Below are 27,534 nucleotides of genomic sequence, written 5' to 3'. Positions count from 1 at the left end.
TTTTCTTTTATACTTCACAGTTCACTGTGGTTTTGATAAGTTTTACCAACGTGTGTACATTATATTATGCCTATTGAGTCAATCACAACTATATAATTGCATAATGCAGGTCATTTCTGGGACCATATTTTAACTTTTTATAGTTGTATTATATGGCAAAGTACATTTGTCTGTACAAAAATGCTTCTCTCTTGCTCTCTTTCACCTGCCAGCATTTTGGGCCACACCTACAGTAGATCATTCAACCTGAAAGCTTTCCAAGTGAAAGCAAGGGAAATTTTATGAATTCTTAATTATACCTTCCCATCAAACCTTTTGTTTATAAAGGAATTTTAGGGGTCTAACTAACCAAGAAAGCTGGCTCCTTTGCACTGTAGAAACATCATAAATTTAGTATATGGCAAACTTTTTTTTTTTTAATTTCATGGCACTGCAACAGTTCCAGTAAACTTGGAAAGCTTTAAATACACCGCTCCCTAAATCTTTGTGAAAAGAATAGAATATTATGCCATAGCTAGTAAGGGGGAAGCAACATTTTTTTCACACAGCTTTCTTTATCAAATGTTAGCAATTTATCAAATGTTAACAATAAGCAAAGACTTGCAGGGAGTTACTCCCTCTTGCTTGCATAACAGTTTGCACTGAGAAATGAAAATAAACTTCCCGATGCTTACATCGTAGGCTTATTTCTCATAGATGGAATGAGTTGCTAAATTTCCAGAGGAATAGAAAAGCTCCTGGGCTTAAAAAGAATTGGATTTCCACTGGGCAAGGGTGGTGGGGAAGTATGTGTGTGATTTTACTTATGAATTACAATGAATGTACTTATTGCATTCAGTTTTTATTAATTGCTTGCTTTATTTGTCTACACCCACCAGTTCTTACTTTGCCATATTGTTAATTAAAATCCTCTTCATTGCTACCAGCAGCATAAGAAGCTTCATCCATTCTAATGAAATGTGTTAGCGACTTCTACCCCCTTCCCTCCCGGTGCACGTGCTCTTTCTCTCACTCTCGTGGGTGCATTTCTGGAGAATAGGATGAGACTTCATTTTCCCCAAGGGCTTACATGAGAGAATAAAAGAGGGTAATTGGATCTGCCTTGCTCCTTGTCTTCAGCACAGAAGATTAAGAGCCAATCACCATAAGATAGATAATTTTGAATAAATGCTAAACATTTGTGTGTATGTTCATGGGGGTCTCTTATGCTGTGTGTGTTTTAAAAGGAGTACAGATACCTCAGTGCATGTGTGAGGGTGAGCATGAAGTGGGGGAGGGAGTTTAGAGAATTGTATTTATCCATCTTTGGATGTCACTAAAAAGTAATACTATTTTCATTATTGTTCTGTGGTTTCTCTGGTAGAAGGAAAAGAGCTATCTGAATAAGGAAGGTTTTTCTTTTTTACATTAGAAACATTCGTGGTGTCTAGGGTTTCTATTCCAAATGTGTTATAAAGAACAAATTAAGAGACTAATTTCTAATGGCCTTATAGGTGGACTCCTAAATCTGATTTTCATTTTATATTCATTGTATAATGAGGAATAAAAAGTAAACACCTTTTCAGGAGTGTAATAATTGAAATGTAATCCTCAGCAATATCTTAGGCCAGGGATTCTCAAACTTTATTGCACCGTGACCCTCTCCTGACAACAAAAATTATTACACGACCCCGATGGGGGGCTGAAGCCTGAGCCTGCCCAAGCCCTGCCGCTCCAGGTGGGGGGAACAAAGCCAAAGCCCGAGCCTCGTGCCCCAGGCCGGGGGAAGACAGGGGGCAAAGCCAAAGTCCCAGGGCTTCAGCCACAGGCAGGGGGCCTGTAACCTGAACCCCACCACCAAGGGCTAAAGCCCTCAGGCTTTGGCCCCAGGCGGTAGGGCTTGGGCTTTGGCCCCAGGCCCCAGCAAATAACGCCAACCCTGGTGACCCCATTAAAATGGGGTTGCGACCCACTTTGGGGTCCTGACCCACAGGTTGAGAACCACTGTCTTAGGCTATGTCTACGTGCCCCACAGTTTGGACTTAAGGAGTGTGAATAGCAGTGCACACTAAAGTTCTGTGCCGTAACTCCCCTGTACGGATGCTGTGGGTGAGAACTAAAAAGTTCTTAGTTCACATTAATATAGTCCTGAACTAGAAATCTTATAGTTTTTGCCCTCAGCATCCATCCTGGAGAGTTACAGTGAAGTACTCTGGTGCACACTGCTGTTCACACATCCCTGTAGCCAAACTCGGGGGCAGAGGAGATGTGCTCTTAGAAACAAGAACAGAAAGTGTCCAATAAGTAAATGCAAGGACTTTATACGTAAGCAAAGAACAAGACCACAGATTTAAAAAACTGAATGATCATTAAATCTGGAGCTTTCATTGTTTTAAAAACTTCTTTTGGAACGGTCATGTAAACAGTTGGGTTACTTGTTCTTTGAGGGGAAAAATTGATATTTTCCATATGACCATAGCTGGGTAAAATGCACCTTGAACCACATACACTTGCGTTGGAGGGAGCACATCTCAGTACTTCTAAGGAGAGATAATAAGTGACCTGGCATCACCCAGTGTTGCATATGACATATATGCTGATGTCAGTTACACTTGCCCATACCTCCAAAAGGACAGAGGATCTCAAGATGAAGAAAAAACTAGTAGCTAGAGAAACATACTTTAGGATATCAGATCCGCTTACAGTGGGCTAGTTACCCAGGGTGCAAATAAAGATGATCGGAAACTGAGGTGGGTCTGAGGCAGGACGATCACTGTTCAGGAGGGAGAGACATTTCTCAGATGGAATACCAGGAAAGTAGCAACAATTGTCGACACTCTCTGCTCCCTTCCAGTTTTTTAAACCACCTATCTGACTCCTTGAACGTCTCCTGTGAACTAATGAAAATCTAGGCAATGACAGAGTAAACATTTCTTCAAGACACTTTAAGCTGTTGTAAGGAGGTTAGTTAATCAGCTCCCAGAGATAGTGGTGATACCAATGAGAAGACCCATCAAGTCTTCTGAATGTTTAAAAGGTTCTATGGAAAAAGTAACAACTTGCTCATAAAAATGCTTTTGTTTTTTCTGGTGATGAATCCATGTATTTTTCTCTGCCTGTGAAAGTGCTTTATGGATCCTGAACTTTTCAGGTGCTAGAGAATAGCTGCTTTAGGCCCTGATCCTGCAATGGCTCCACACAAGCTAACCTGCACCTGTGTAGAGATCCCTTGTATTTATTGGGTACAGCGATCTACCTGCATGTTCACAGTCATAGGCTGAAAATTAGGATGAGTTTTGGGAAAGTTCTAGAGATTTTGTGTTTCCCATTCACTTTTTGTTTTACATGAATTTTTTTTAAGTTTCATAAACCAAGTAATGTAATAAAGAAACAAGCGTCAGAAGTGACTCCAAATCAAGAATAATTCAAATCAAATAAGAAAGCCCAGCAAGTCTAGGAAAACATTTTTATCCCAAAAAGCTATTTAAATATTTATATTGAATACAACTCTTTAAAATTACTTGTAAAGGTAAGTATGCCAAGAGAATTTGAAGCAGTTGGTATTTTTGGTTGAGCTGACTTAACTGTGTTGATAGTTACTGCATAGACTGATAGTATAATGAAGAGAACAAAGAAGTGTACACTGGAAAGGATCCAGCCCTGTAAGCCTCTACACACAGGGAAGATTATTTGAAATCAATGGGAGTTCCACGAGTGGGTGTTGTTTTGGATTGGCCTGAAAGAAATGGTTCGTTTGTCTGTTTCCCTCTGCTGAACTTGGATGTTTAAAGTTAGGCCCTGGAGTATATGTCCTGATTTTCATAGAAATCGTTGGGACTTGTGGGTGTTCTGCACTGCTGAAAATCCTAGATATGGCCTTAGAAGCCCAACTTTTGGCACCCAAGTATGAAAAATTTGGTCAGGCAGGAAGAATTTGTGAATTTAATGCAACTTTCTTATGAGCTTTCAGTATGTTTTTGTGGGATAGGCAGAAATAATGTGTTTTTCTTGAGAGATCTTCTCTCACACAAGTACATAAACAAACAATTCTAGAGATGTCCCCAAAGTACTAGTATTGGAAGAGATGGCCCTTGTAAGCCTAAAAATGGATTCTGTAACAGCAGTGAGCTCAAACTTATTTCTTCTTGTGAGACCGAGACCACATGGTAATGCTCTTGAAAGTTGTGCAGAAAAGACCATATGGCTTCCCTATAAATATTCTGGATAGAAATTGTACAGAGGTTTGCTACAGAAGCATCACTCAGACCAATTATGCCTTGACATGACCTTGAAGTTACAAAGATGCCAAAATGTAACGATGTGACAAGCAGTCATTTAGACATAGTTCTCTTTTACCGTACAGGTGTGAAACGAAACACAGCTTTAGTCTTTCTTGGATAAAATTCTAGGGACTTTTTCACACTGGTTTGTGGAGAGGAGCCTGACTAGAGTAGACATATGAGTATAAGGAAAATGTTGGAAGGATGATTGATGAATTAAAATGGAATTCTGACACCACCTTTCAGAGGAATTGCAGATGTATCTATTGCACAACTTTATTTAGAGTGAGGTGGATCAGTTACTAAGGCCTGAAGCTTGCTCACTCTCTGGGGTGAAGTCACTGCTACCAGTAAATTACCTTCCATGGGAGAACTTCAGCTTGCAGGCAATGAGAGCCACACTAGATCTTTACAAAGGGGGTTTCTTAAATAGAGATTATACTACAATAAGTATCTTCTGTACTATATGACTAGCAGCTGCAGATAAACTCATGAAAAATAGCTGCCAGATGTAAGCAAGACTCTGACAGCTGACGCAGGTCATGACGTGATTTTTGTGGGGCACATTTGAAATGGTCAATGATAGACTTTTCACACCAGGCATCCAAGTTTTTTCTTTTGGTATACTCCTTTCTGCCATTTGGGAGGACCTCAGGCAGCTTCCTGGAGACACCAGATCTTTCAACATCAGTCTTCCGAGGCATAAGTAGAAGAGAAGAGAAGAGGTTTTAGAACAAATTAATGAATTAAACAGCAGTAAGACACCAGGATCACATGATATTCACCCAAGAGTTCTGAAGGAGCTCCAATATGAAATTGCAGAACTAGTAACTGTGGTATGTAGCTATTGCTGAAACAAGCCTCTATGCCAGATGACTTGAAGACAGATAATGTAATGCTGATTTTTTTAAAAAGAGCTCCAGAGGCAATCCTCGCAATTACAGGCCAGTATGCCTAACTTCAGCATTAGGCAAATTTGTAAAAATTATAGTGAAGAACAGAATTATCAAACACGTAGATAACCCCCATGTGTTGGGGAAGAGTCAACAAGGCTTTCATAAAGGTAAGTCATGCCTCAATCTATTAGAATTCTGAGTATGTCAACAAGCATGTGAATAAGGGTGATCAAGTGAATGTAATGTGCTTGGATTTTCAGAAACTCTTTGACAAGTTCCCTCACCAAAGTCTCTTAAGGAAATTAAGTAGACATGGAATAATAAGAAAGGTCCTCTCATGGATCTGTAACTAGTTAAAAGACAGGAAACCAGGGCTAGGAATATGGCCTATGGAATATGAAAACAATGGTCAGTTTTCACAATGGAGAGAGGCAAACAGGACACTGGGCTAGATGGATTGTTAGTTTGACCCAGAATGACTGTTCTTATGTTCTAGATAGAAGCTGTGTTGGCAAGGATCATGAGTCAAGTGCTTTGTCTGATGGGATTGCACTGGGACAGCAGTGAGAAGTATATTTGCCTCCAGAAAGAGGGAGCTCTTTGGAGAAATCAGGGCCACCATTACCTGATTCAAGGAATGTTATTAATTAGCTTGGCCTGTCTGTGAGAGTGTTATTCTTTCCTGACAGCTATGTGGCAACAAAGATGTCATCTAGTAGGGCACTCCCCAGTTCCACACCTGCAGGCTTTCCCACACAGGATGAATGATTTTGTTACCTTCCTGCTTGCTGATGTAAAACATAATTGTCTGTCATTTGAATCAGGGCTATGGTTTGTAATGCCACATCTGACTCCTCTTAGTGCATCCAGGACCTCTCTCATCTCCAGAAAACTTACATGCACATGCTGTTCCTAAACAGAGTAAATCAGTATCTTGGGTGTGGTCCCTTTAATGTGGGCTTATTTTTTCAGGCAAAATGTATCTGTGATTCCTATATTTTGGATAGGAGGAATTTGGATGTCCCTTCTGAAGTTCAGATTGCTCCTGAACAGTCACCACTGCAGCGTCAGACATCATTTTTCATCTGTGAGAGATGGTTATGCATGTGACCACTGACATTACGGAGGGTCCACTGAAGTTGTCTCATGTGACCCTCCACGGGGAGCACTTTGGAAAAATTTGTTGAATCCTGTAGCTTCACTTGACAATGCTGAGGACTCATATGGCCAAGTCTCTGCCAGTAAAGGATCTCTAGTCTCCCTTTCACAGAAAAGTCCTCTAAAAGGAATTGCTGGTCGAGTAGCTGTTTCTGTCAGAGTCTTTTAAAAACATGAAGGGGCTTAGAAGGAAGTACTTCCCTTCGGCTCTTTTAGGAGGGAAGCTGAGCACCCTTACTATAGCAATACTGAGCAACCTTGTAGTCTGACCCAAAAACATATACAGTCTTCTTGACTAGTGCCTTTCCCTTCTCCCACTGTTGGATAAGAGAAAGGGCTGCCAGACCGACCTTGGGAAATGAAAGGTGTCTTCCATTATCTTGGCTTTGGTGAAATTAACCTTTCCCATAATGGTTTCTCACTGTCTTGGCAAGTCCTTGAGCTTCTTCTGCACTTCCATAATGAAGACTGGATGCTTGCAGCTGTGCAAGTTGGCATGCATCTTTCCCAGAGGCAGCTGTTCTTGCTCAAACATCAGATACATCAAAGGCTGTCCTAACGTGTTGATGGTATGTCTCCGAGCTCTTGTAGATAACATGTTTGATTTATATCCATATATCTTTGGACAGAGAATTGACAGATTTGTGGGCCTTCTTCCACATTTCAGATTGGTACTTGCCTGTGTAGGACTGGCAGCCAATAATCAGCATTGTGGACCGGTAAAAAAGTCCCATATTTGGAAGAGGGTGGATGTGAGAGCCAAACCCATGTGTTCTGCCAGTCTTGCCAGAAGCGTCTGTAAAAACAAAAAAGTATTCTTTATGTTCCTTTAGGGACTGCTGTTGTGATGTGTGGAATCTGCCAAACATCCCTCACCATAACACAGCTACTCTATCAGCAGAAAGCGCCATCTTTAGGTTTTTCAAAATACCTGCCCTGGAGTAATGGACTCCTTCTGAAGTCCACTGTGAAAGGAAATACTGTAATCATTTTCTTAATTAACAGGGGAGAGGGGGAAGTCAGGAGGAATCTCAGTTCTCTGGGAGAGTTACTGGCTTTTCTCTCTTGTCCCTGAAAAAATATAGTTAATTAAAAGAGTGACCTGGCTTTTTGTGCCAAGGATTGCACTTCTGATAGGTAAATAAATATCCTGTAATAAAATTGTCAGCGTAACTGATAAGGATGTGGGTTATCTCAATAATTTTGTTCTGTTTAATTGTGAAATACTTTATACCTGCACTGAACCTTTTATTAAGTGTCCTGCTCTCCATCCATTTAAGCTCTGACAGAGCTCCATGTCAATGCTACCAAACAGACTCTGGTTATGGAAAATTCACTGACAAGTGTGGGCTTACTCAAGGCTTTGTCTTCCTGGCCTTCTAGTCCAACGTCAGGCTTATGGTAAGGGCCAGAAGCAGCTTAAGCTGTTTCTGCAGGTAGTAGGTCCCAGGGTGAACATCTGGGTGCAGCCAGCACAGTGCAGCCACTCGTGCACCACCCTAATGCGCTGGTTGTGCTTTATCTATGAGAAACATTGCACATCTGTACTTGCACCATTTAAAACTGAGGCTGCTGCTTCTCTGCCACAAAGTGGGGTGGGGCGGACAAGAGAAAATATTAATTAGAGATACTGCTGCAAAAAAGGACTTAATTATTTTTTATCCTCCCCAGAGTGTATGGGACTGATCTGAATACTTAAGTAGGCTTGGCCCTGTGCCCCCGTTGGAACAATAATTTTCCCAAACTTGTTTTCTTAAAAAAAAGTTTAAAGCCAACAGGAGGAGATACTAGTAAAACCATATATTGGAAATGAAGGGGGTTTGTTATGGTTGGAGGAAGAGGTAACTGTCCACCAAGAGTGCAGATGTAGTGCAGCAATAGCTGAGATCAGCAGCACAGCAACCCCTAGGGAGCTCCTGCATGATCTACTGTAGGAGGGAAACTGACTTTTAGAGCCTCTTAAGCAGTGGTTTTGTCGGATGGATCCCTTTAACAATCTTAAAAATAGTCTGCGGACCGCCAGGGGTCCATGGCCCCTTGGGGGGCCGTGACCAGGTTTCAGGGGATCTGCCAAGTATGGCTGGTATTAGACTCGCTAGGGCCCAGGGCAGAAAGCCAAAGGCCCACCATCTGCAGCCCAGGGACCAGAGCCCCACCACCTGAGGCTGAAGCCGAAGCCCGAGCAACTTAGCTTTGTGCTGCCCTCTATGGCAATTGCCCTCCTTGCTACCCCCTAATGGTGGCCCTGGCTTTTATATGCAGAAAAACAGTTGTTGTGGCACAGCTGGGCCGTGGAGTTTTTATAGCACGGGGGGGGGGGGGGGGGGAAGGGGGTTCAGAAAGAAAAAGGTTGAGAACCCCTGCTTTAGAGACTGTTTTGGTTCCAGTTAATGGATGATGATGATGCCGTAGCTCCTGCTTTAGCCAATGGTTATAGCATCCAGAGCTGTGGTAGATCTATGGCAGCAGGTGCCTTTTGAAGAGAAGTCTTAATAATTTTAAACCAAAATATAGAAGTTAATACTGCCTTCTCCCTCGACTTTTCTCTAATTATAGATCTATTTTATTTTGCACACAGGGCAGAGAGAGAGTTTCATAGAAACACCTGCTTGCATCTGAGAGAGTGATGTATGGTAATGCATTTAGGGCCTTGTTCAGCAAGTACTTAAGTACGTACATAGTCTCATTGACTTCAGCAGGACTTCTCATACTTAGTACGTTATGTGTGTATTCAATATGTTATGTTCGCGCTCCTGTACCTTGCTGAATTGGGGCCCTAGATATTTATCTCCCTCTGGAATGTGTAACTGCTTGTCCCAGTGAAAAGACTGCTTGTTATATTACAATTTATTAAACAAGGAGAGTGGTAACTGAGAACCTGAAACTTGGGCTTTGGCAGACAGTCTTTCAGCTCATTTTAAAAATTATACTATTTGCAGTTTCAAAGACTTGTTTCTGCAGCTGTGCTGCATCCTGAAATTTAGGCTGGTTTCACATATGGAGTAAATCCAGATCACATGCTAATTTTACACCTGTGCTTTGTTAAAGCTTTGGGATCTTAAATAGTTCTCAGTTTAATATATTTGTTTAAAAAAAAAACATTTTAAATTCACCTTTTAATGATACCCTTAAGATAGGAGGATATTGTATTTTCAGGTGTTTAAAAAGCTAGAAGAAGGAATGCAAATTGAGTGCACAAAGTGATTAGGAAGCCATATGTTTAATAATGAAAACAGACCCTTTTTCATGGAGGCTGTGGCATAACTAGTAAATGACTAAAGGTATAAATGACAGATTGATTAAACTAGTATGGAAAAACTGTCATTCATAGAAACATTTAGAAAGGAAAAGCTGTGGTGAAGGTGGTGAGAGAGGGCAGACCAGACCCCTCTCTTTCTTTCTAATGAAGAATTCAATCTGATTAATATAGAAGTTTGGAGTGGTGACTTTCATCATATTTGTGCATGCGAGGCCATATTTGAGCAAGAATTGTTTTCTTTTGGTTAATAAACATTTGTTCTTTGCCTCAAATACTAAACAAAGTTGTTCTGTTCCACCATGTGGAACACCTCTGTAAGGTTTACAAAGGAAACAAAAAATGCAGGTTAACTAAATAGAACCACTAATGCTTATATGAAAATCTAGTTCAGGGGTTCCCAAACTTGGTTCTCGGTGTTCAGGGTAAACTCCTCGTGGGCCGCGAGACACTTTGTTTACCTGAGCATCCGTGGGTATGGCTGCTTGGAGCTCCCAGTGGCCGCAGTTCGCTGCTCCCGGCCAATGGGAGCTGCAGGAAGTGGCATGGGCTGAACCATCGCTTCCCGCAGCTCCCATTGGCCAGGAATGGTGAACTGCGGCCATTGGGAGCTGCGAGCGGCCATACCTGTGGATGCTCAGGTAAACAAAGTGTCTCACAGCCTGCCAGGTGCTTACCCTGAACAAACCGCGAACCAAGTTTGGGAACCCTTGATCTAGAATAAACACATTTTTTGCTCATTTTTCCTGTATTGTTAATTTGTTAGTTGGTGAAACTACTACTCACTGCTCTATGTCATGAGCGTCAAGTTCATGCAGTCTCTGTAGACTTACCTACCCACAGAGCTTCAGTAATTACAGCTGAATCTTGCTATTAAGCACTTGTCTACATAGGAAAGTTCTACTGGTATAAACTAAAGACTGAATTTAACCCAGGTCTATGTGGACACTTATTCTGACATAAGAATGTCTTTTTTTTTTTTTTTAGTTCTGTCCTCACTGTGGGCAAGGCATTTAGATGCAAGTGATATCCAGAAATTAAAACACATCATTGTTTTGTTCTCCTTTAGGAACACACCTGTCCCTCAAAATGTTTTTCTGGAACACAAAATGGACACCATTCTACAGACTCATTACTAATACACCAACAATGTATACATGCATGTGTCCTGCATGACTTGTAAATGTGGTATGTGGTGGCATGTCTGCTGGAAACTTGTGGTTTTGAAAGTCAATAGGTAAAAAATAAATTTCAGCGTGATTGTATGACCCCTACTTCTCATTTTCCTGGTGGGCTTAAGAAATCCATAAATTTAAAATTATTAACAAAAAATGGCAAAGTTAATTGCTTTTTAGCAGTGATTCAATATGTCCTCAATAAATTCTAGAATGATACTGAAGGAAAATAAGCCTGATATTCAGACTTTGCAAATGTAAGTTTGTTGTAGAAATTAGTTAATTTATTTTAGGTGAGAGTAGATTGAATTCTTCTGTTCCTGGCTTCTGAACACTTCTGTACTTGCAGAGGTTTACCACTTCTTTGTTATAGTAACTCATACTTAGCATTTCAGATAAATGCAAGTCGAACAGAACATATAGGAGCAATTCACCTAAGCAATAAATCATGACTGTGAACTCTGAGCGGTTTAGATTTGTCAGAATGAATTACCACCTTTATCTGATTATTTTTCATGTCTTTTATAATAGCACTATATTCTACACTGAAAACAATAGTTTGATTGCCTTGCTTGTTCTGAGGTGGCAATTGGGACCGATCAAAAGAGCTCATGAAGAATGAGGCAGGGTTGTTTGGATTCTGGTCAACTGCAAATGTTCTGATTTCGGTTTCCCTTAATTATTGAAGATCTATCCAAAGAGCTCATTTTAAACTAAAAACAGGGTGTCCTACAGAATGTGAAATAGCTCTGCATGCACCTTCAGGGTTTATTTTACTGAGTATGGTATCTGAGTTTATATGCCGGTTAGTCATTGGTGCTGGAACTAGCGGTTCTGGGGGGCTGCTGCACCCCTGGCTTTAAGTACACCTCTACCCCGATATAACCCAACCCGATATAACACGAATTCAGCTATAACGCGGTAATGCAGCGCTCCGGGGGGGCGGGGCTGCGCGCACCGGCGGATCAAAGCAAGTTTGATATAACACAGTTTCACCTTTAATGCGGTAAGATTTTTTGGCTCCCAAGGACAGCGTTATATCGGGGTAGAGGTGTAGTAATAACAACCCAAATACGTGGTTTCCACCTTCAGCACCCCCACTATAAAAATTGTTCCAGCACCACTGGTTAGAGTAGTAAAAATGAAGTAGTAGTGGCCTTGAACTCTTAATTATTTGTAAATTTTCTATTATTCACAGATTGCAAGAGAGAGTAGCATAGGTGGGTCCAAAACCTGATTTAATAGGGCCGGTTCCTGCCATTCTTACTTGCTCCTATTGACTTCCTGGGCAATTTCAGCTGAGTAAAGATTGCAGGATTTTGTATGTGTTTATACTAGCTGTATGCTGTTGTGCCTCGAAAGCTTGTCTTTCTCACCGACAAAAGCTGTTCCAATAAAACTGTGGCTCTCAACCTTTCCAGACTACTATACTCCTTTCAGGAGTCTGAATTGTCTTGCGTAACCCCAAGTTACACCTCAATTAAAAACTACTTGCTTATAAAATCAGACATAAAATACAAAAGTACAAAATACAGTACACAATTACTGAACAATTGCTTACTTTCTCATTTTGACCATATCATTATGAAATAAATCAATTGGAATATAAATATTGTACTTATATTTCAATGCATAGTCATTGTCTGTATGAAATTTTAGTTTGTACTGACTTCGCTAGTACTTTTTATGTGGCTGTTGTAAAACCAGACAAATATCTAGATGACTTGATGTACCCCCAGGGGTATGCGTACCCCTGGTTGAGAACCACTGCAATAAAAGATATTACCTCACCCATCTTGTCTCTCTTTGTGCTAGCTGTCAGTCAGATTTGCTGGAAGATGAATTTTCTTCCAGTTTATTTACAATGATGTGACAGAAAGTAGGCAACAAGTTTCCCCAAGTCTCCTGTATATCGGGTGCTTTAGGGTCAAAGAAGGCTGCTTCAGCCATTACACTTAAAGGAGTTCCATAGCTTCTCAGCAGCCTGAGTGGAGGATTCCTTCCTGTTGCCTTGGGCTAGCACTGGGGCACTGTATTGGCCAAGAGGACCATTTTCATTTAGAAAACATTTTACGAATGAGCCACACTACATTTGATCTTTATCTGATATTTATTTCTTACTTTTAATATTCATTTGGTGAATTCTTCCCAATTTAAAGACCAGAATTTGGAATTTCACACCTGTTTACTATCTGGTGAAACCACACTTTACTACTTGCCACTGGGTGGATGCACTTTGCCATTAAACAAAATTTAAGCTAATTATTGTCCTGATGAGTGAGCAGTCATTCCCACTCACTGGATGAAGTGAATTGTCCTGAGGAGATGTCCTGGTAAAAGTGATAATTAAGCATGCCCCAATTAAGTGAAGTATATGCATATGAATGTGTGTAATTTATTAATTATTATTATTTATTATTTATTTGTTTGTATTACCATTGTACCTAGGACCCCTAGTTGTGGACCAGGACCACATTATGGTGGCATCACCCTGTACTGTAGATGCAGCCTAGCCAACAGAAGAGGTGTAGCAACACCACCTCCCAAACGACATTAGTTACATTGCTGTGTCTACACTGGGATTATGTCGGCTTAGCTACATCATTCAGAGGTGGATTTTTCACTCACCCAATTGATATAACTTTCAAGTCTAGGCCAGGCCTTTGTAGTATATCTTTCTTATCAAGCCCTAAGATTTTTCTAAACATTGCACAATGTAGGCACCAAAGCATATGACTTCTTTGGACACCTAAGTTGCTATGTGCACATGCAAACATCAGATTTGTACATGCATATTCCTAAATTTGAAAATTGGCCCATACTTTGTAAAGCCCTTTCAGATCTCTCAGGTTAAGAGCTGTTATATAAATAAAAATTGTTCTTAATAATTGTCATGTAACAATAGTAAAGAGTCATTATCTTCGAACGCCATGTAAGGAAACTTATTAAGCTAAGGGAAACAGTATTATCCTGAGGGCTGGTCTACACTGTGGGGGCGGGAGGGAGGTCGATGTAAGATAAGCAACTTCAGCTACGGGAATAGCGTAGGTGAAGTTGACATATCTTATTTTGACTTACCTCGGGTCCTCATGGCATGGGATCGACGGCCGCGGCTCCCCCATCGACTCCGCTACCGCCACTTGCCCTGGTGGAGTTCCGGAATCGACGGGAGCGCGTTCGGGGATCGGGAATCCCCGATAGATCGATTACTACCCACCGATTCGGTGGGTAGGCTGGACGTACCCTAAAGCTTGCTTCTCTTTCTCTCTGTTTCACCAAAGAACAACTGATTAGAACATTCTTCGGCTCACCTCCTGCCTGGCTTTGTGTTACAGATTTAAAGAAACAGGACACACATGCTCTCCATAAGCGCTGATGAGAAACTACTGTAGGTTTTACTAAAAATTAAAATTGTGATTCAAAATAAAGTACTTCATAGCTAAGGCAATGCTCCACCCTCTACCTGGCTCAATATGGGTATGTCTTCACTGTAGAGTCAACACAAGTTATCTACACTCTAGTTACTGCTCTCCAGTTAGCCTAGCTCAAGTGAGAGCAGTCATGCTGTGAAATAACACTACAACTGTTGTTATTCACACTGGTGCTACACTCATCAAGTAGTGCTGAGACTTCTAGGGACACGACCCATGGTCCTTAGCACTACGGTAAGCTGAGCTGTTCTATGAATTCTTTCTCAGTGAATAATGGAAGAACTTGTCTGTCCTTTCTGGGCACACAAGAGTGATTGTGATGGTATCAGAGTGGCATTTGAGTGGAGTTAGCCTGTGTCCACACTGAAAAGTGGTCTTTTTAGCTGCTGACAAGTTATGTGAATTCAAGTTTTAGCCTATCCCCCCAATGGGCCAGCCAAATCAAGTTAAAAGCACCACCAAATTTGAGTTAAGGGATGTATGTGTGGATGAGACTTGAGTGAGCCAGTGAGGGACAACATTTGAGTTATAACTTGAGTTAACTTTGCTGTGAGGACAAGACCTAAGTCTTAATATTCCAAAAATCTGTGGACAGGGAAGATTTTGTCTATAAATGGCATGCTCAGTTGCAATGGAGTGAAATTATACACCATATTGTTCTCTCAGTAACACTCTTATATTGAGATTGTTTTTCATGTTGCATAATTTATTTGATTTCTTGTTCCACAGCACTCATATCTCTAGAAGCCTTCTAAGAATAATTTATGCATTTGTGTCTACAGTACTATTCAGCATGAACACTTGGGAGACTGTTTCTCTCTTCTCCCCCGCTCTCCCCTCTCCCACCTCCCCAACTGAATTGTGCTGCAGGTAGCTAAACAGTTCCCACATTCACACAACTCCCAATATTGCTAATAGGTGTCTTCACAAATATCCCGGTGCAGTGCACTGAATATGTAACCCTGGGACTAAAATCCAGATATGTAAATGAGGCTGAGAAGATGTAGGTTTCTGCTTTCAAGTCTTTAAGGGATTTTTGAAATACTTTGATCTCAGAGCTGTTAAAGTCACATTATTTTTCATTGTTACAGATACAGGGTTCTGGAAGCAACATATTTTAGAAGGCTTAAAATACCCTCAGAAATCCAAGTGGTTCAATGTGCTGAGTTGTGCCTCCAAAAAATACAAAAAAGCCTATCAAAGGAAGCTATTGTCCTGTGAAAAGGCAGTTAGGCTCAGGTGACAATGCCCTGAGCCAGGGCAGTAAATGGTTTAAATTCTAGCCTTCAAGGAGCATTTCATTCACAGCATTGTTCTTTTTGACCTTTTCTTTGATGCCATTTACTTTGCTGTGAGATCCAGATGACACTAAAATGTGTCTCACTGTAAAGCGGAATTTAACAGCACTGTCAGAGTCATACCAAAGCAATAATAATACTTAGTACTCATGTGGCGTTTTACATTTTTTGAGTAGTATAAAGCTAAACGCTTAGGCCCGAATCCCGCAAACATTTACACACATACTTTGCTTTAAGCATTTGAGGAATCCCATTAAAGTTAAGCACCTGTGTAAACTTTTGTAGGACTTGGGCTTTAATCACCGCTCTAGGCATGGTCCCAGTCTCCAGACAATTCCCTGAGATCTGAGGGGTTTGAGAACCAAATCTGCTTCATCCATTTGACAAGGTATGTTTAGTTTCTTCCTTTTGAAGGTACCAAATTTGCAGTTCCATAATCACCAATTTCTCCATCAGTCCATTGCTGCATGTGCTCGGCTGGTGACATCTTTTGATACGGATCAGAGCTGGGGCATAAGGTCTGCTTGAGGAGGGGAAAAATGCTAAATTTTGATTCTCTTCAATGCTGTGCAGCTTCCTAAGGCTTTCAATATTTTATGTTTCACTGTCAATAAAGAATAAGTACCCTGGCAGGTGAGCTTAGCATTGAATAAAATCAGGCTTGCATTTCCCACCACATTATGATACATTTTTATTACAGTTGTGCCTAGGGAGTCAACCGAGAATGATGCCACTTTGTGCTTTGTCCTGTACAAATATAGACAGGCCCTGTAAAACACTGGTAAATGATGTTACTGACATGGGGTCAGTGTATAACAGGGAACTCTCAGAACAGGAAATTGGTGATCAGAACATTAACTTTGGGGACTGACCAAAATGTAATAGCTCCTGGAGAAATTGCAGATATTATTGTTTGGTCATTCAGCCAATCCTGACAAAAACTGGTCTGTGTTCTCCCTACTGTAAGCCCTTCTTTAATTTCAAGGATGTTTTCTTATTTAAAAAGAACCTCAATCTCTGTCTGTTTCATCTTACTGGACTGCTAAATATCAACACACGATATATGGTCCTGCCCTGTCTCCCACCCCACCCCACCCCCACTTGGTGAAACCTTTCAAACAATTAGCAGGTTTTTAAATGTTTTATGGTTAACAAGGGCATAGCTGAATTGGGCTACAGGCTATTAACTGGCAGTCATTCAATTAGATTGATGTGATTCATGTTGATCTGATGGAATGGCCTAGTGCAATGTTCTAGCCCCTAGATAGTTCTGATAGCTGCGGTAAATAGATTTGTAGAACAATTCTACTTAAATTACCATTATTCCCTAGGGAAAAATATGCCTATACTAGTTGTTGTCTCATCTTGACAGGCATATTCAGAAAGGCAGAAGAACAACTTGTTGTTGTCATTGTTTGTGCTTTTTCCCTTCTGGCTTGAGTTGTTCTTCTTCTGTTTCAGTAATCTTGAGTATCTAAAAGGAGGACATACACCTATATTTATCCTTCACTTGGGATGCCCAAACTGATCCCATGTACGTTCAGCCAGTGTAGCGTCTCTTCCTCAAAGAAAATATTGATCCTCTGCCCTTCAAATGTTCATTTGCTTGTCACATTCAGGGTTAATTGCACCTTTGATTCTCCCCTCTTCATCTTCCTCGAGGGCACCCTCTTAAGGTTTTCAAGTCCCAGCTGGCACCTCTCTTAGGCAGAGACCTCTATCACTCTCTCCTTCCAGACTGGGGGTTTAGACTTACAGTCCCTCTTTGCCGCACTGTAGTTTCCCCAGCAAGTCTGCCCAGGGTCCGTCACCTGTGATTAACCTCTCTCCAGGGGCTACAACAGTGTACATGAGTTAACAACCGCCTTTGCACAGCTATCTGCATTTATTCTTACGATAAAAGCATTACAGAGAAAACACATACGAAACAATGTAAGTTCCTATATGCATATTAAAAGCTTACCAGAGGTCACCCATCGGTCTTATGGGTCCTAGTAGGCCAAAGTCCTTCCAACTCATCTGCAAGGGTTGAAGGCCATTGTACAATAGATCCTGCCCATTTGCTGGATCAGAACAAAGGCACTGATCTGGTTTAAATGCAGCCTTTTTAAGCCACATGCCCTTTCTTTATCTTCCTAGTCTCTGGAAAACCAATTTGAACCAGTATATGTGAACCTCCTCAGAAAATATTTACAATGTTAGTGAATCACCATCACCTTACTCACACCCCACTGTTTTAGAACCTGAAGGAGCTGTGGAGTAGAATGCAATCCCTGGGCAACAGTGATACATAAGCTTAATGCAATAAGTTCCCCCAAAGATACTGCGTGCAGTTACAATATCTATCACATTGCTTACCATTGACTTTGTATCTCTGTGCAATCAGTGGAAGAAGTGTGGCAAATGGCCCTCTTTCTAATTTGCAAAATTCAGTAAACTCAACAGAGAACCAATATTACTGCATCAAAAATGTACCCTGTTCACTTATGACAGTTGTAGGGTTTTTATGGTAATACTTTATAATGTACAAATGTAGTGTAGAATATTTTATAAAAATAATGAAGTCCTAATCTAATGAAAGTTCATTATGGTGACTCTTCGCTTAGCTGAGCCCAAACCCTGTGAGGTCAATGGGAGTCTTCTCTGGGCTTTAAATCAGAGACCAGACCTGAGAAATGGGGAGAGATCAGTGTTTTGGGGATTATAATATATATGGGATAGTGAAGCAAAGATTAGTTAAAATTCTATTATAGTAGTAATAAGGGCCAAATTATGTCCTTGCGTGCACATGTTGTTGCAATTTCTATTGACTTCATTGGAAACTAAACATTCATGTAAGAGATGGATTCATTTAAACGAAACTATAATGGGAAAATTGAATTCTATAGACAGTGTAGAAATTAGAATGCATCATGGAAGTATTATCTGTTTATTTACAAATAATATAATCCTGGATCAGCTTTTGCCTATCCTGTGTGTACTTAAAGGCTATTGAAGATTAGACAATACATCTGCTGCATAGGGCTTATCCTTGAAGACAAGAAGACTATGCATATGCATAAGGTTTGCAGGATCAGGGCTTGGCAAAAACATGACTAATAGATGACAGTAATAGCGAGAAAGTATCTTTCTGCACACATACTTAATGAATGTAACTGAAAAATGAGACTTGCCTAATATAGCATCTAAGGGGCACATAGTCCCATTTTTCGTTTACTTTCCTGGGTGCATTACCTGATGTATTATTATTTAATTACTATTACAGTAGTATCTAAAGGCCACAATCAGGAGTCTCTTGAGTACTAGGTGCTGTACAAACATGTCTGAAGCCCTGTCTTCAAGAGATTGGTATAGTCATATATGCATGTGATTTGGTAATGAAAATAGCTGTTTTATTATTGCAGTGGGAAAGTTTTATTGCTGACAAGTATTGCTCAAGCAATCAGCAGTCTGAACTTACTGCATAAAGACAGCTGCGGGGAATTTCCTTGTTCTAAACTCTATCCAGATTCTAAACTCAAGTACGAGCCAATTACACTTTGTCACTGGAGGCATTCTTTGAACTATATGGAATGTGTTTGTGATCATTCAGTGTGGCTCAAAAAGATCGGCTTGCTTTTTTCTGGTACATGGGCAGAAGACAATGATGCAGGTCTCATTGAGCCTCAATGTAGGAATCCCCCAGGACTAGAATCAGCAACTACAGGTTCTAAGACAGGTGCCACTTCCCCATCTTCACCAAGGGCCTAGGTAGGGTTGTCACTGAGAAGTATGGAGAGAGTCTAAACCCTAAGAAGTATGAGCAACAGCCCTGTGATTCCCTGATTAGCTCACAGTCTCCATATAAACCAGCCATTTCTGGGAGTTGTCTGAGCAATGCAGATCCCTGGTATGCTTCTGCCCCAGACCCTGCATGCCACTCTTCGCTGTGACTCGCCTGGATTCCTGACTCTCGACCCTGATCTTGGTTTACTGTTGTTGGCGTAGGATGATTGCTGACCCTGGTGAAAGACCCAGCCTAGCCTGAACCTGATTCTTGTCTTATGCTCTCAATTTAGTAATGGACTCTGTGGTTTTGACCTGGCCTGGTCCTGGACCTGTCTTTGGCCCAGACACTGAACAGCTGACCCATGCCCACAGGCATTACCCTGACACTCGGACTAGCAAGGGTCAGCTAAATAATATTGAAAGAGAAGTTTGCTATTATATTATTGGAATTCATGGTTTCTGTAATACTTGTTGTCATAATTTTTCCCTAGTCTCTCATATGATCATCCATAGCTGCTTGCTTTCCAAAAATACCTTCCCATAAACTATCAAAGGGAGTACAATAGTTTCAGGTTGTGGAATAGCTGTTAAATCATATTATATCTGACCAGAGAACTCCACAGACAACAATTTTAACTTACTAATGACCTTTTAGCATTCTAGCTGCTATTTGTTCTTCACAATGAGAACAAAGAAATTGATGGCTAGGCAGCCCAGTGTGTTAATAGAGGACACTTTTGCATTTGGTTCCCCAAGTTCAAAATTTTCCCCAGCCTAGTCACTGACATATCCATCTAATAAAGCCACCTTATAATTTATCGTAGTGCAACACAATTGGCTGCCTAAATTCCAGGGAGGCGTAGATAATTATGGTGATGAATGCTATAGAAATACCTGAGAGAGTAAGAGATTTAGGCTTAGAACTGGATCAGCAGGGGTAAGGCAGGTCAGGATCAGGATGTGATGCTGTGGCACAATGTCATGATGGCCAAGCCTATAGTTGGACTGACCTGTATTAGCAGTCATCTGGGAATGTTGATAGTGATCAGCATGCTCTATTCAGTGCTATCGTAACACAAAAATAATATGAATCATTTATAGTGTCTTGTATATTATTGTATGCCTGAAAGTAGCTGATATTTGTATCTGCATCTGATTATGTAGGCAGAAGGTGACTTTTAGATTATTACAAAATGGCATTAGGAAATCAAGAGGCACAATCATCTGTGTATGTGAACCCTACTGAAATCACAAAAGGTTTTGGTCCAAAGTGTTCATTTCTATTATATAATAACTACAAATACACTATCTGCACCCTTCAGCTTGCAACTCTTGGTGCCAGTTTTGGAAATTCTCAGTGGACTCTCTGCTTCTTTCTGGGTATTCGGTATTTCTTGCATCATACTAAACTTGTCCCTTCAAGGCTGGAGCCAGGCTGTGCCTGGCCTGGGGAAAGATAAGCCTTGTCTAAGGGGATTAAGGCAGTCCATGTGGGAGGCTGTACCTGAGCAGGTGGAGCTCTACTGGGCTATAATAAAACACTCCTGAAAAGCCTAACCTTTGGTCAGTCAAGCCAGGTTCAAGACCGTATTGACAGGATGCTCCACATACTCACTGGCTGTGACTGTTTCCTTCCAGCCTGTGTGTCGTTCTCTTTGCTACGAGTTCAGCAACTAATTTGTGATTAATATAATATACAATGAATTAATAATGTGTGGAAACAAGGAATAAAGTGCCTTAGATGAAGAGCTTTGTCTTGCTGAAAACTATTAAACCTCTAGGAGTAAATAAATTAGAGCTTTTGCATATACAATTAATGCATTGTCTACCATTAATTGTCTTTCTATTTCTGTGGAAGTGAGCTATTGAGGCTTATTAGGGAAGATCTATCATTGTGAGGGAGGGAATCATATGGGATAGTTATACAAAATACTGAAGAACAGCAGGTCATGGAAATGCACTTGTGTTGCGTATTATTCCCTTTAGAAATCTCCAGTATTTTGTATTTAGTTTTCCTTTTAGGTATTTATCTTCATTTCCATATCTTAGCTTTTAAAGTATCAGTACACCAATACATGAACAAGTTCAGCTATATATACAATGGAGAAGCTGTTAGTGCTATTTAAACAAAGCAAAAATCACAGCCCTAATGCACTCATGTGTTTTGTCCTTGCCAACAAGATAAATACCAGCAATTTTTGTTTTAAAAATATTGAACAAACAATGCTGTCTAAATTGCTCAAGGGAGAATCAATAAGGTATATCCACTTTTAATAGTCCATTTACTGACAGTTTCCTTAAATCTATATATATATAAAGCTTTGGCACGGATGATTATTGTGCATGTCACTCAGCAATGTATTGCTTGTAACAAATGTTACAATTCAGGGCTACAGTGAGACAGTGGTGAGGATGCAAAGAAAATGACAACCAACTGTGACAAAAGAAATCATTGTCACAGTGTCTTGAAATTAATCCTCATATAAACTTCCTTTTATATAAAACAACCTCTCTTTTGTTTCAGTTGAGTTGTGTAATATAGCATTTTTGTGCACTTTTAAGACAATGATGGAGGGATAGCTCAGTGGTTTGAGCATTGGCCTGCTAAATCCAGGGCTATGAGTTCAATCCTTGAGGGGACCATTTAGGGATCTGGGGCAAAAATCTGTCTGGGGATTGGTCCTGCTTTGAGCAGGGGGTTGGACTATATGACTTCCTGAGGTCCCTTCCAATCCTGATATTCTATGATTCTTACTCTGTTTTATTTAACCACTTGCAAGTGGAAAACAAGTTACCAGCTTATACAAGGTGATTTTGTTCAGAAGTTCAGTTACTGTTGAATTTGAAATGAAGCTTACAGCCAGACTCTTTGTATCTTTTTTTAGTTGTTATATGCTACAAGAAATGTGTATGTGCCCCTATAACTATAACAGAATTTATGGGTTAAAAATAACTTGTTAAATACTGGAATAATAAATTTATGATGAGAAAACAAAGGCATTGGGAAAGTACGTTTTTGTTTTTTTTTACTAATGTACTTACTTTTACATATTTTTAAATGTTAGCTGTTTCAGTAAATAAAATGACCAAATGTTCTTCTTTCTTGTCTCCTGCATTTGACTGTTCTGATAGACATTAGTGGGAATGGTTCATAGGAGTAAGCAGAGCAGGATTTGATCCATAGTAAGTTTTTTGAATCGGAGGAATTTAGGTGACTCATTTGGATACCTTCATATCTTTCCTTAGAGTTCTGTATTTTTTTAGCTCCCCGATTTGTCTAATTGCCCCCTCTCCCCCACTTTAGTAAGCCATTCTGTTCTACATGTTTCGAATACAAATCCAATGCATCAAGAAATTTCTTTCAAACTTCCATTGTGTCTGGTGTTTTCTCCATTACATGCCACAATTATTCCTGTCAGATACAGTATGAAGAAAATACTGGCATTTCATATATATTTTTTAATTTTCTGCAATGATTATGACTTTTGAGGATTTTTTTTTTCTTTTTTGAAAAACAAAAGGGCTATATTCTGCTCTTGGTTTTTAAGGAGAACTTGCCCTGGCCTTCAACTCGACATTGAAATCAATGGGGAGTTTTGCTTAAAAATTGTAGTGTAGGTAGTTAAGATGCCCTGGGAAGCAATGCCTTGTAATATTAGAAAGAGGTTCATGAATCACTGCCATTAAGCTCAGGATTGAAGAGTCCTCTGAAGATACTTGTCTGCATAGTAGATACTTGACTTGCTTTTAATTTGCTGATACTAGAATTTTGGGTTTGTAATTTAATAAAATTATATCTAACAGTCTGACTTGTTTGTTATAAATTCAGTATTTTCCTTCCTAAATACACTTCTACCCTGATATAACACGACCCGATATAACACGAATTCGGATATAACGCGGTAAAGCAGTGCTTGGGGGCGGGGGGGGCTGCACACTCTGGTGGATCAAAGCAAATTTGATATAATGCGGTTTCACCTATAATGCGGGGTCAAGATTTTTTTGGCTCCCGAGGACAGCGTTATATCGGGGTAGAGGTGTATTAATGACTTCTTGTAAAACTTGTCAGGAGTAAATAGTATTTGTGTCTGCATGTATCGAGAAGGGGGTAGGAGAGGTTGGGAATAGCTCACAAGGAGGTGGATAAAGTAAAATATTGGATCAGCTTTCCTAAAAGCCTGGTGCTGTGAGGTACCGAACCCTTATTTCCATCGCAGTCAGAATCAGGTCTTTAAGTAGCAAGCAGGATATATTCTCTTCTCGAACCTTTAGGGAGGTTGGGGAAATAATGTGTGTATCTGTCTGTCTGTCTGAGTTAGTAGAGCCAATGGCTAGCTTTAACTTCTATAAGCAGCACTAATGCTGCATGTCATCTAGGTCTCAGTGACATCTTTAGTGTTTAGTGGTCACTTAGTGCTCTTGACCAACTCCTCAAGCATTTTTATTATGGACAATGTGAGGAAACCCTCACTTTCCAGTCAGGTTTTCAGTTGTCTAGACTCTTCTTACAGTATCCTAGGGCAGTTGCTTCATCGTCATAGGGGTCTAGTTCCAGAATATAGTATGGGAGCAACTTACAGAGCTTATTTTCTCAACTCCAAAGAGTGTACAGGAAAAAGAGAAATGATCCTGTTCCAGGCATGCAAAATATCAACTTTTGGACTGAACATAGGTAGACTGGTGAAGAAGTTTCTGTGCGTTAGCTGTTCCTGGTAGATGATATTTTATGGCTGAAAACAGTGAAAAGTCCACCTTCTGCACAGTAACTAGCATTGTTTCCCTCTCATGGTCAAAATGAGTCAGAATTTTTCAAGTCCATATTTGAAAAACACATTCCAAAGGAGTCAGTGGAACTAAGCTGTTATACATCATGTGGAAGGTCTTGGGGTGTGTGTGTGTGTGTGTGTGTGTGTGTGTGTGTATAAAACCTTTAGGAAGTTAGCTCTGACCCATAGACTGTCTGTAATCATAAGAGTTTGTGCCTGAACTTTACCAATGTGAAAAGAGATATTCAAGTGGATTCCCTTGATTGGCCGTGAAGAACTGAATACTCATCAGCTCTTTGGCAGTCTAGATAAAGAATATAACCACACCAAAGTCTACTCAAGTATCTCTAAGCTCAAGTTTGGGAGATTTTGTTATTTTTGCTCATTGACAACTGAAGTGTAACATCCTTGTTTAACATATTAATAAAATGAACATGTTTGGATTATCTTTTACATACCTTTTAGCTTGGATGGCTTCTTGTTGTTTCCCCCCCCCAATTTATATAGGAAACTTTTGTTCAAAAAGTATATTATTTTTAATGCATGGCTAATAAAGTTGTAAATGATTCATGCTTGTCCTATTATACTTTGTCATGAATATCAAACTTATGATAACAATAGTAATAGAAAAAGCCACCTTTCTGCTCCAAAGTTTGCCAGAACCAGACTTCAGACTAAGTTTTTACTTCAGTGTTTATTTTTATCTCTTTTGGTCTGTCTTCACTTTTGCCATCAATTAACGTTTTTCCATGTTCCTTCAGAAACAGCTGTAGCTTGTCTCATGATACTGTTGTAATGGTGCTTTAATTACGTACTGTGCCTTCTGCCTCTAACATTGCACAAAGTATTATAACTTCTTTCAGTACTCAAATCTTATGGGAATTTAGCTGCTAAACTGTGCCACATATACTCCATCCAGGGACTGAATGAAAAAAACAGATGGGGTCAATTTGCACATGAATAAAAAATTAAGAAAAAAATCAACAGGAAATAACCACTGGACTCATAGTGGCTCTTGCTATTCTCATTTCCGTTTCCCCCCTGCCTTTACTCCTCCCCCTGCCCCCATAGTCCTGAGTCTGTCTTTAAAGTCTTCATTCTGTTGAAGTCATTAACTTTATATGAGTAGCTATAGACCGCTCTGTTTACACATGCTTCTAACTTCCTTAGCAAAACGGTAGGCAAGGTGTCATGGCCAAGCTATACAAAAAGAGGGCGGGAAATATGATGGGGGCCGGGAGGGAAGGAAGATTATTTTAAAAATAGCCCTTAAAATTTACTTCTATCCCAATGGACTTTCTGGTCGGTTCATATGTGGAACATTCATCCACCACTGAAATGCTGCCACCTCTGGGGAGCATGACATGGTAGCCAGCAACACTGCATAACACATTGTTGGAAAGGAAGCAAAAAATAGTGTATGCCATTTAAACAGTGGGAAAGAAGTAACAAGTTCAAAAAAGTTCTTCTTTATTCATAAGTCCTCATTTTTCTACATGTAGAGAGTTCACATCTTGAAATGGTTTTAAGCTCTATTCTAGCATTCTCTTCCTGTTAACATCTACCAACATACTACTAACCATACACCTACACTAGAGAGCAAAGAGAATACTGTGGCCAGCTGTGGGTTATCTGTACTATTACTTGCTCTCTTTTAACCTTATTCCCTCCCAGAGCACTTACTCTGCAAAGATCTTATTACTTTTTTCTTCCGAAGGTGCTGAGCACCTGCAGCCTATATATTCTTCACTTGAGGTTGAAAAACGCCGAGTACCCAGAAGCACTGGAGCAACTCACTCCATTGTAGATGATCTGCACAAAACCAAATTAACCATTTAAGAATTTACTGGAGGATTTAAGTGGGGCTTTAGTGTTGCACAGGGTCTTGTACAAGCCATCTGCACTGGGATGAATTTTAACCCAAAAATCATTATAGTGATATTTTTAAAAAATAATTTTTTCAACACTACTTTACAGATGAGAGGAGCAGCCAGGTTTCTTAAACAGTCTGTACAATTTAGCCCAAAGTTCAGTTCTTGACGGTAAAACATTAGATCTCTTTACAATCTGAGTCAGAATTTCAAGAAGGGGAAAAGGGGAATCAAGTCCCAGTTGATGTTTTATTTATAGGTTACATAACTTAGTTGGAGGCCATTTGTGGTAAAAACAGAAGATGCTTTCATAGAAGACAAGATATTTTGCAAAGTGTGGTGTATATTTGTTTGTGTATTTCAATTTGTAATATAAAGGTGGACTGGGACCAAAATCCTGAATAGGATCCAAACTTTATAGCTCAGGTCCATCACTAATACAAACAAATTAAAAACTGTTCCTATGAATTGAAATCTTTGGCTATAATTCTGTCCTCTTGCAGCTTCAGGCATTATTGTACAATGAAGACACACTTTCAATTTAAGAGATTTTTTTTCCCCCAGTAAACTCCAAACACCTACCCATATAAAATGTCCACCTCCATTTTTTCTTAAGGTTAGATGCCTTTATTTTAGGTAGTCCAGACAAAGAGAGAATGAAAGAGAGAATGAAAGTGATCTATTTAAATATTATATTGTTCCTTGGGTTTGTGGCATATCAGTATCTGAATTACTGGGGACTGGTATATTAATTGAGGATTACTCTTTTAACAGCTTTAGGGAATGTGAATGCTTTTATCATACCACCTAGTTTAGAAAGTTATCAGGAGCTTTTGGGCCAGGTGGTCAAGACAGTTACACTTTCTTAGCAAGATGTTTTGGCATATTGGTTTATTTTCTGAATACCTTGAAAATTGTAATGGATTATTGAAGCCAAAGCTTCTAAATATGTAAATGCAGGAGCAGCATGGAAAATTTTGGTGGCGCAAAGGTGGTTCTGCACAGCCCTGTTGTTCAAAGCAGGAACATGCTCTGTTATGACACAGTTCTAATGCGGGAAGTACATAGCACCTCAGAGAATGCCTTTCTTCTTGTGTGGTACTAGCATGGTTGCAATATCTGGACTAAGTGCTTGAGTTAGCAAACCCTTGCACTAAAAGGATAGGGGCTGCTGACTGGGAATCTTCTATAATGGATCCTCAACTTTGAACGTGCTTGCTGCCCCCAGCCCAGATTTGTTAATATTTCAGGCTTGCTGCAAAGCTAAATTTTCCTTTCAGGCTTTTGTGGAAGAGATGTGTTTTGAAGCATACAGGTTGTCAGATGTGGGGTTATTAATGGTAGGCAAGTTCAGTATGTATTTTGTGTACTTTGTACTCTGTCTTTTTTAATTATTGCCTCATTCATTATTATTAATTAAGAGCAAAAGCAAAATACGGCACCTAAATCTAACAAATCTAACACAATAAATGACGGGTGCCTTGGAACTGAATTCAGGAAACAGGAAATAATTAAATGTAGTTCAGTCCTCAAAAGTAAGTTCTTTGGGCAGAGACTGTACTTTACCTTGTGTTTTTTACAGTGCCTAGCACAATGAGGACCTAACCTGGTCTGGGCTTCTTACAGATAATACAGTGTGACTGTGATAACTGATGA

At 40.0% G+C, this 27,534-nt stretch overlaps 1 protein-coding gene and 1 long non-coding RNA gene across 4 annotated transcripts in view; one reads left to right on the top strand and one right to left on the bottom strand.

The window, feature by feature from the left end:
- EGFR (epidermal growth factor receptor) overlaps positions 1–27,534 on the top strand; it is a 225,145-nt gene that overhangs the window by 29,360 nt on the left and 168,251 nt on the right. The gene's annotated exons all lie outside the window — the stretch shown is intronic.
- LOC135981417 (uncharacterized) overlaps positions 3,432–27,534 on the bottom strand; it is a 61,511-nt gene continuing 37,408 nt past the window's right edge. For 2 of the 3 annotated variants that reach the window (XR_010598409.1, XR_010598411.1), the window contains one exon: positions 3,432–7,109. This is a non-coding gene — a long non-coding RNA (uncharacterized LOC135981417). Of the gene's footprint in view, positions 7,110–20,251; positions 20,307–27,534 lie in introns of all 3 variants that reach the window. The other variant, XR_010598410.1, reaches the window with a different exon arrangement.

The sequence above is a fragment of the Chrysemys picta genome, chromosome 2, assembly GCF_011386835.1.
Source record: "Chrysemys picta bellii isolate R12L10 chromosome 2, ASM1138683v2, whole genome shotgun sequence".
Lineage (NCBI taxonomy): Eukaryota > Metazoa > Chordata > Testudines > Emydidae > Chrysemys > Chrysemys picta.
The sequence above is the reverse complement of the archived record's forward strand: the minus strand, read 5'-3'. Positions and strand labels throughout refer to the sequence as shown.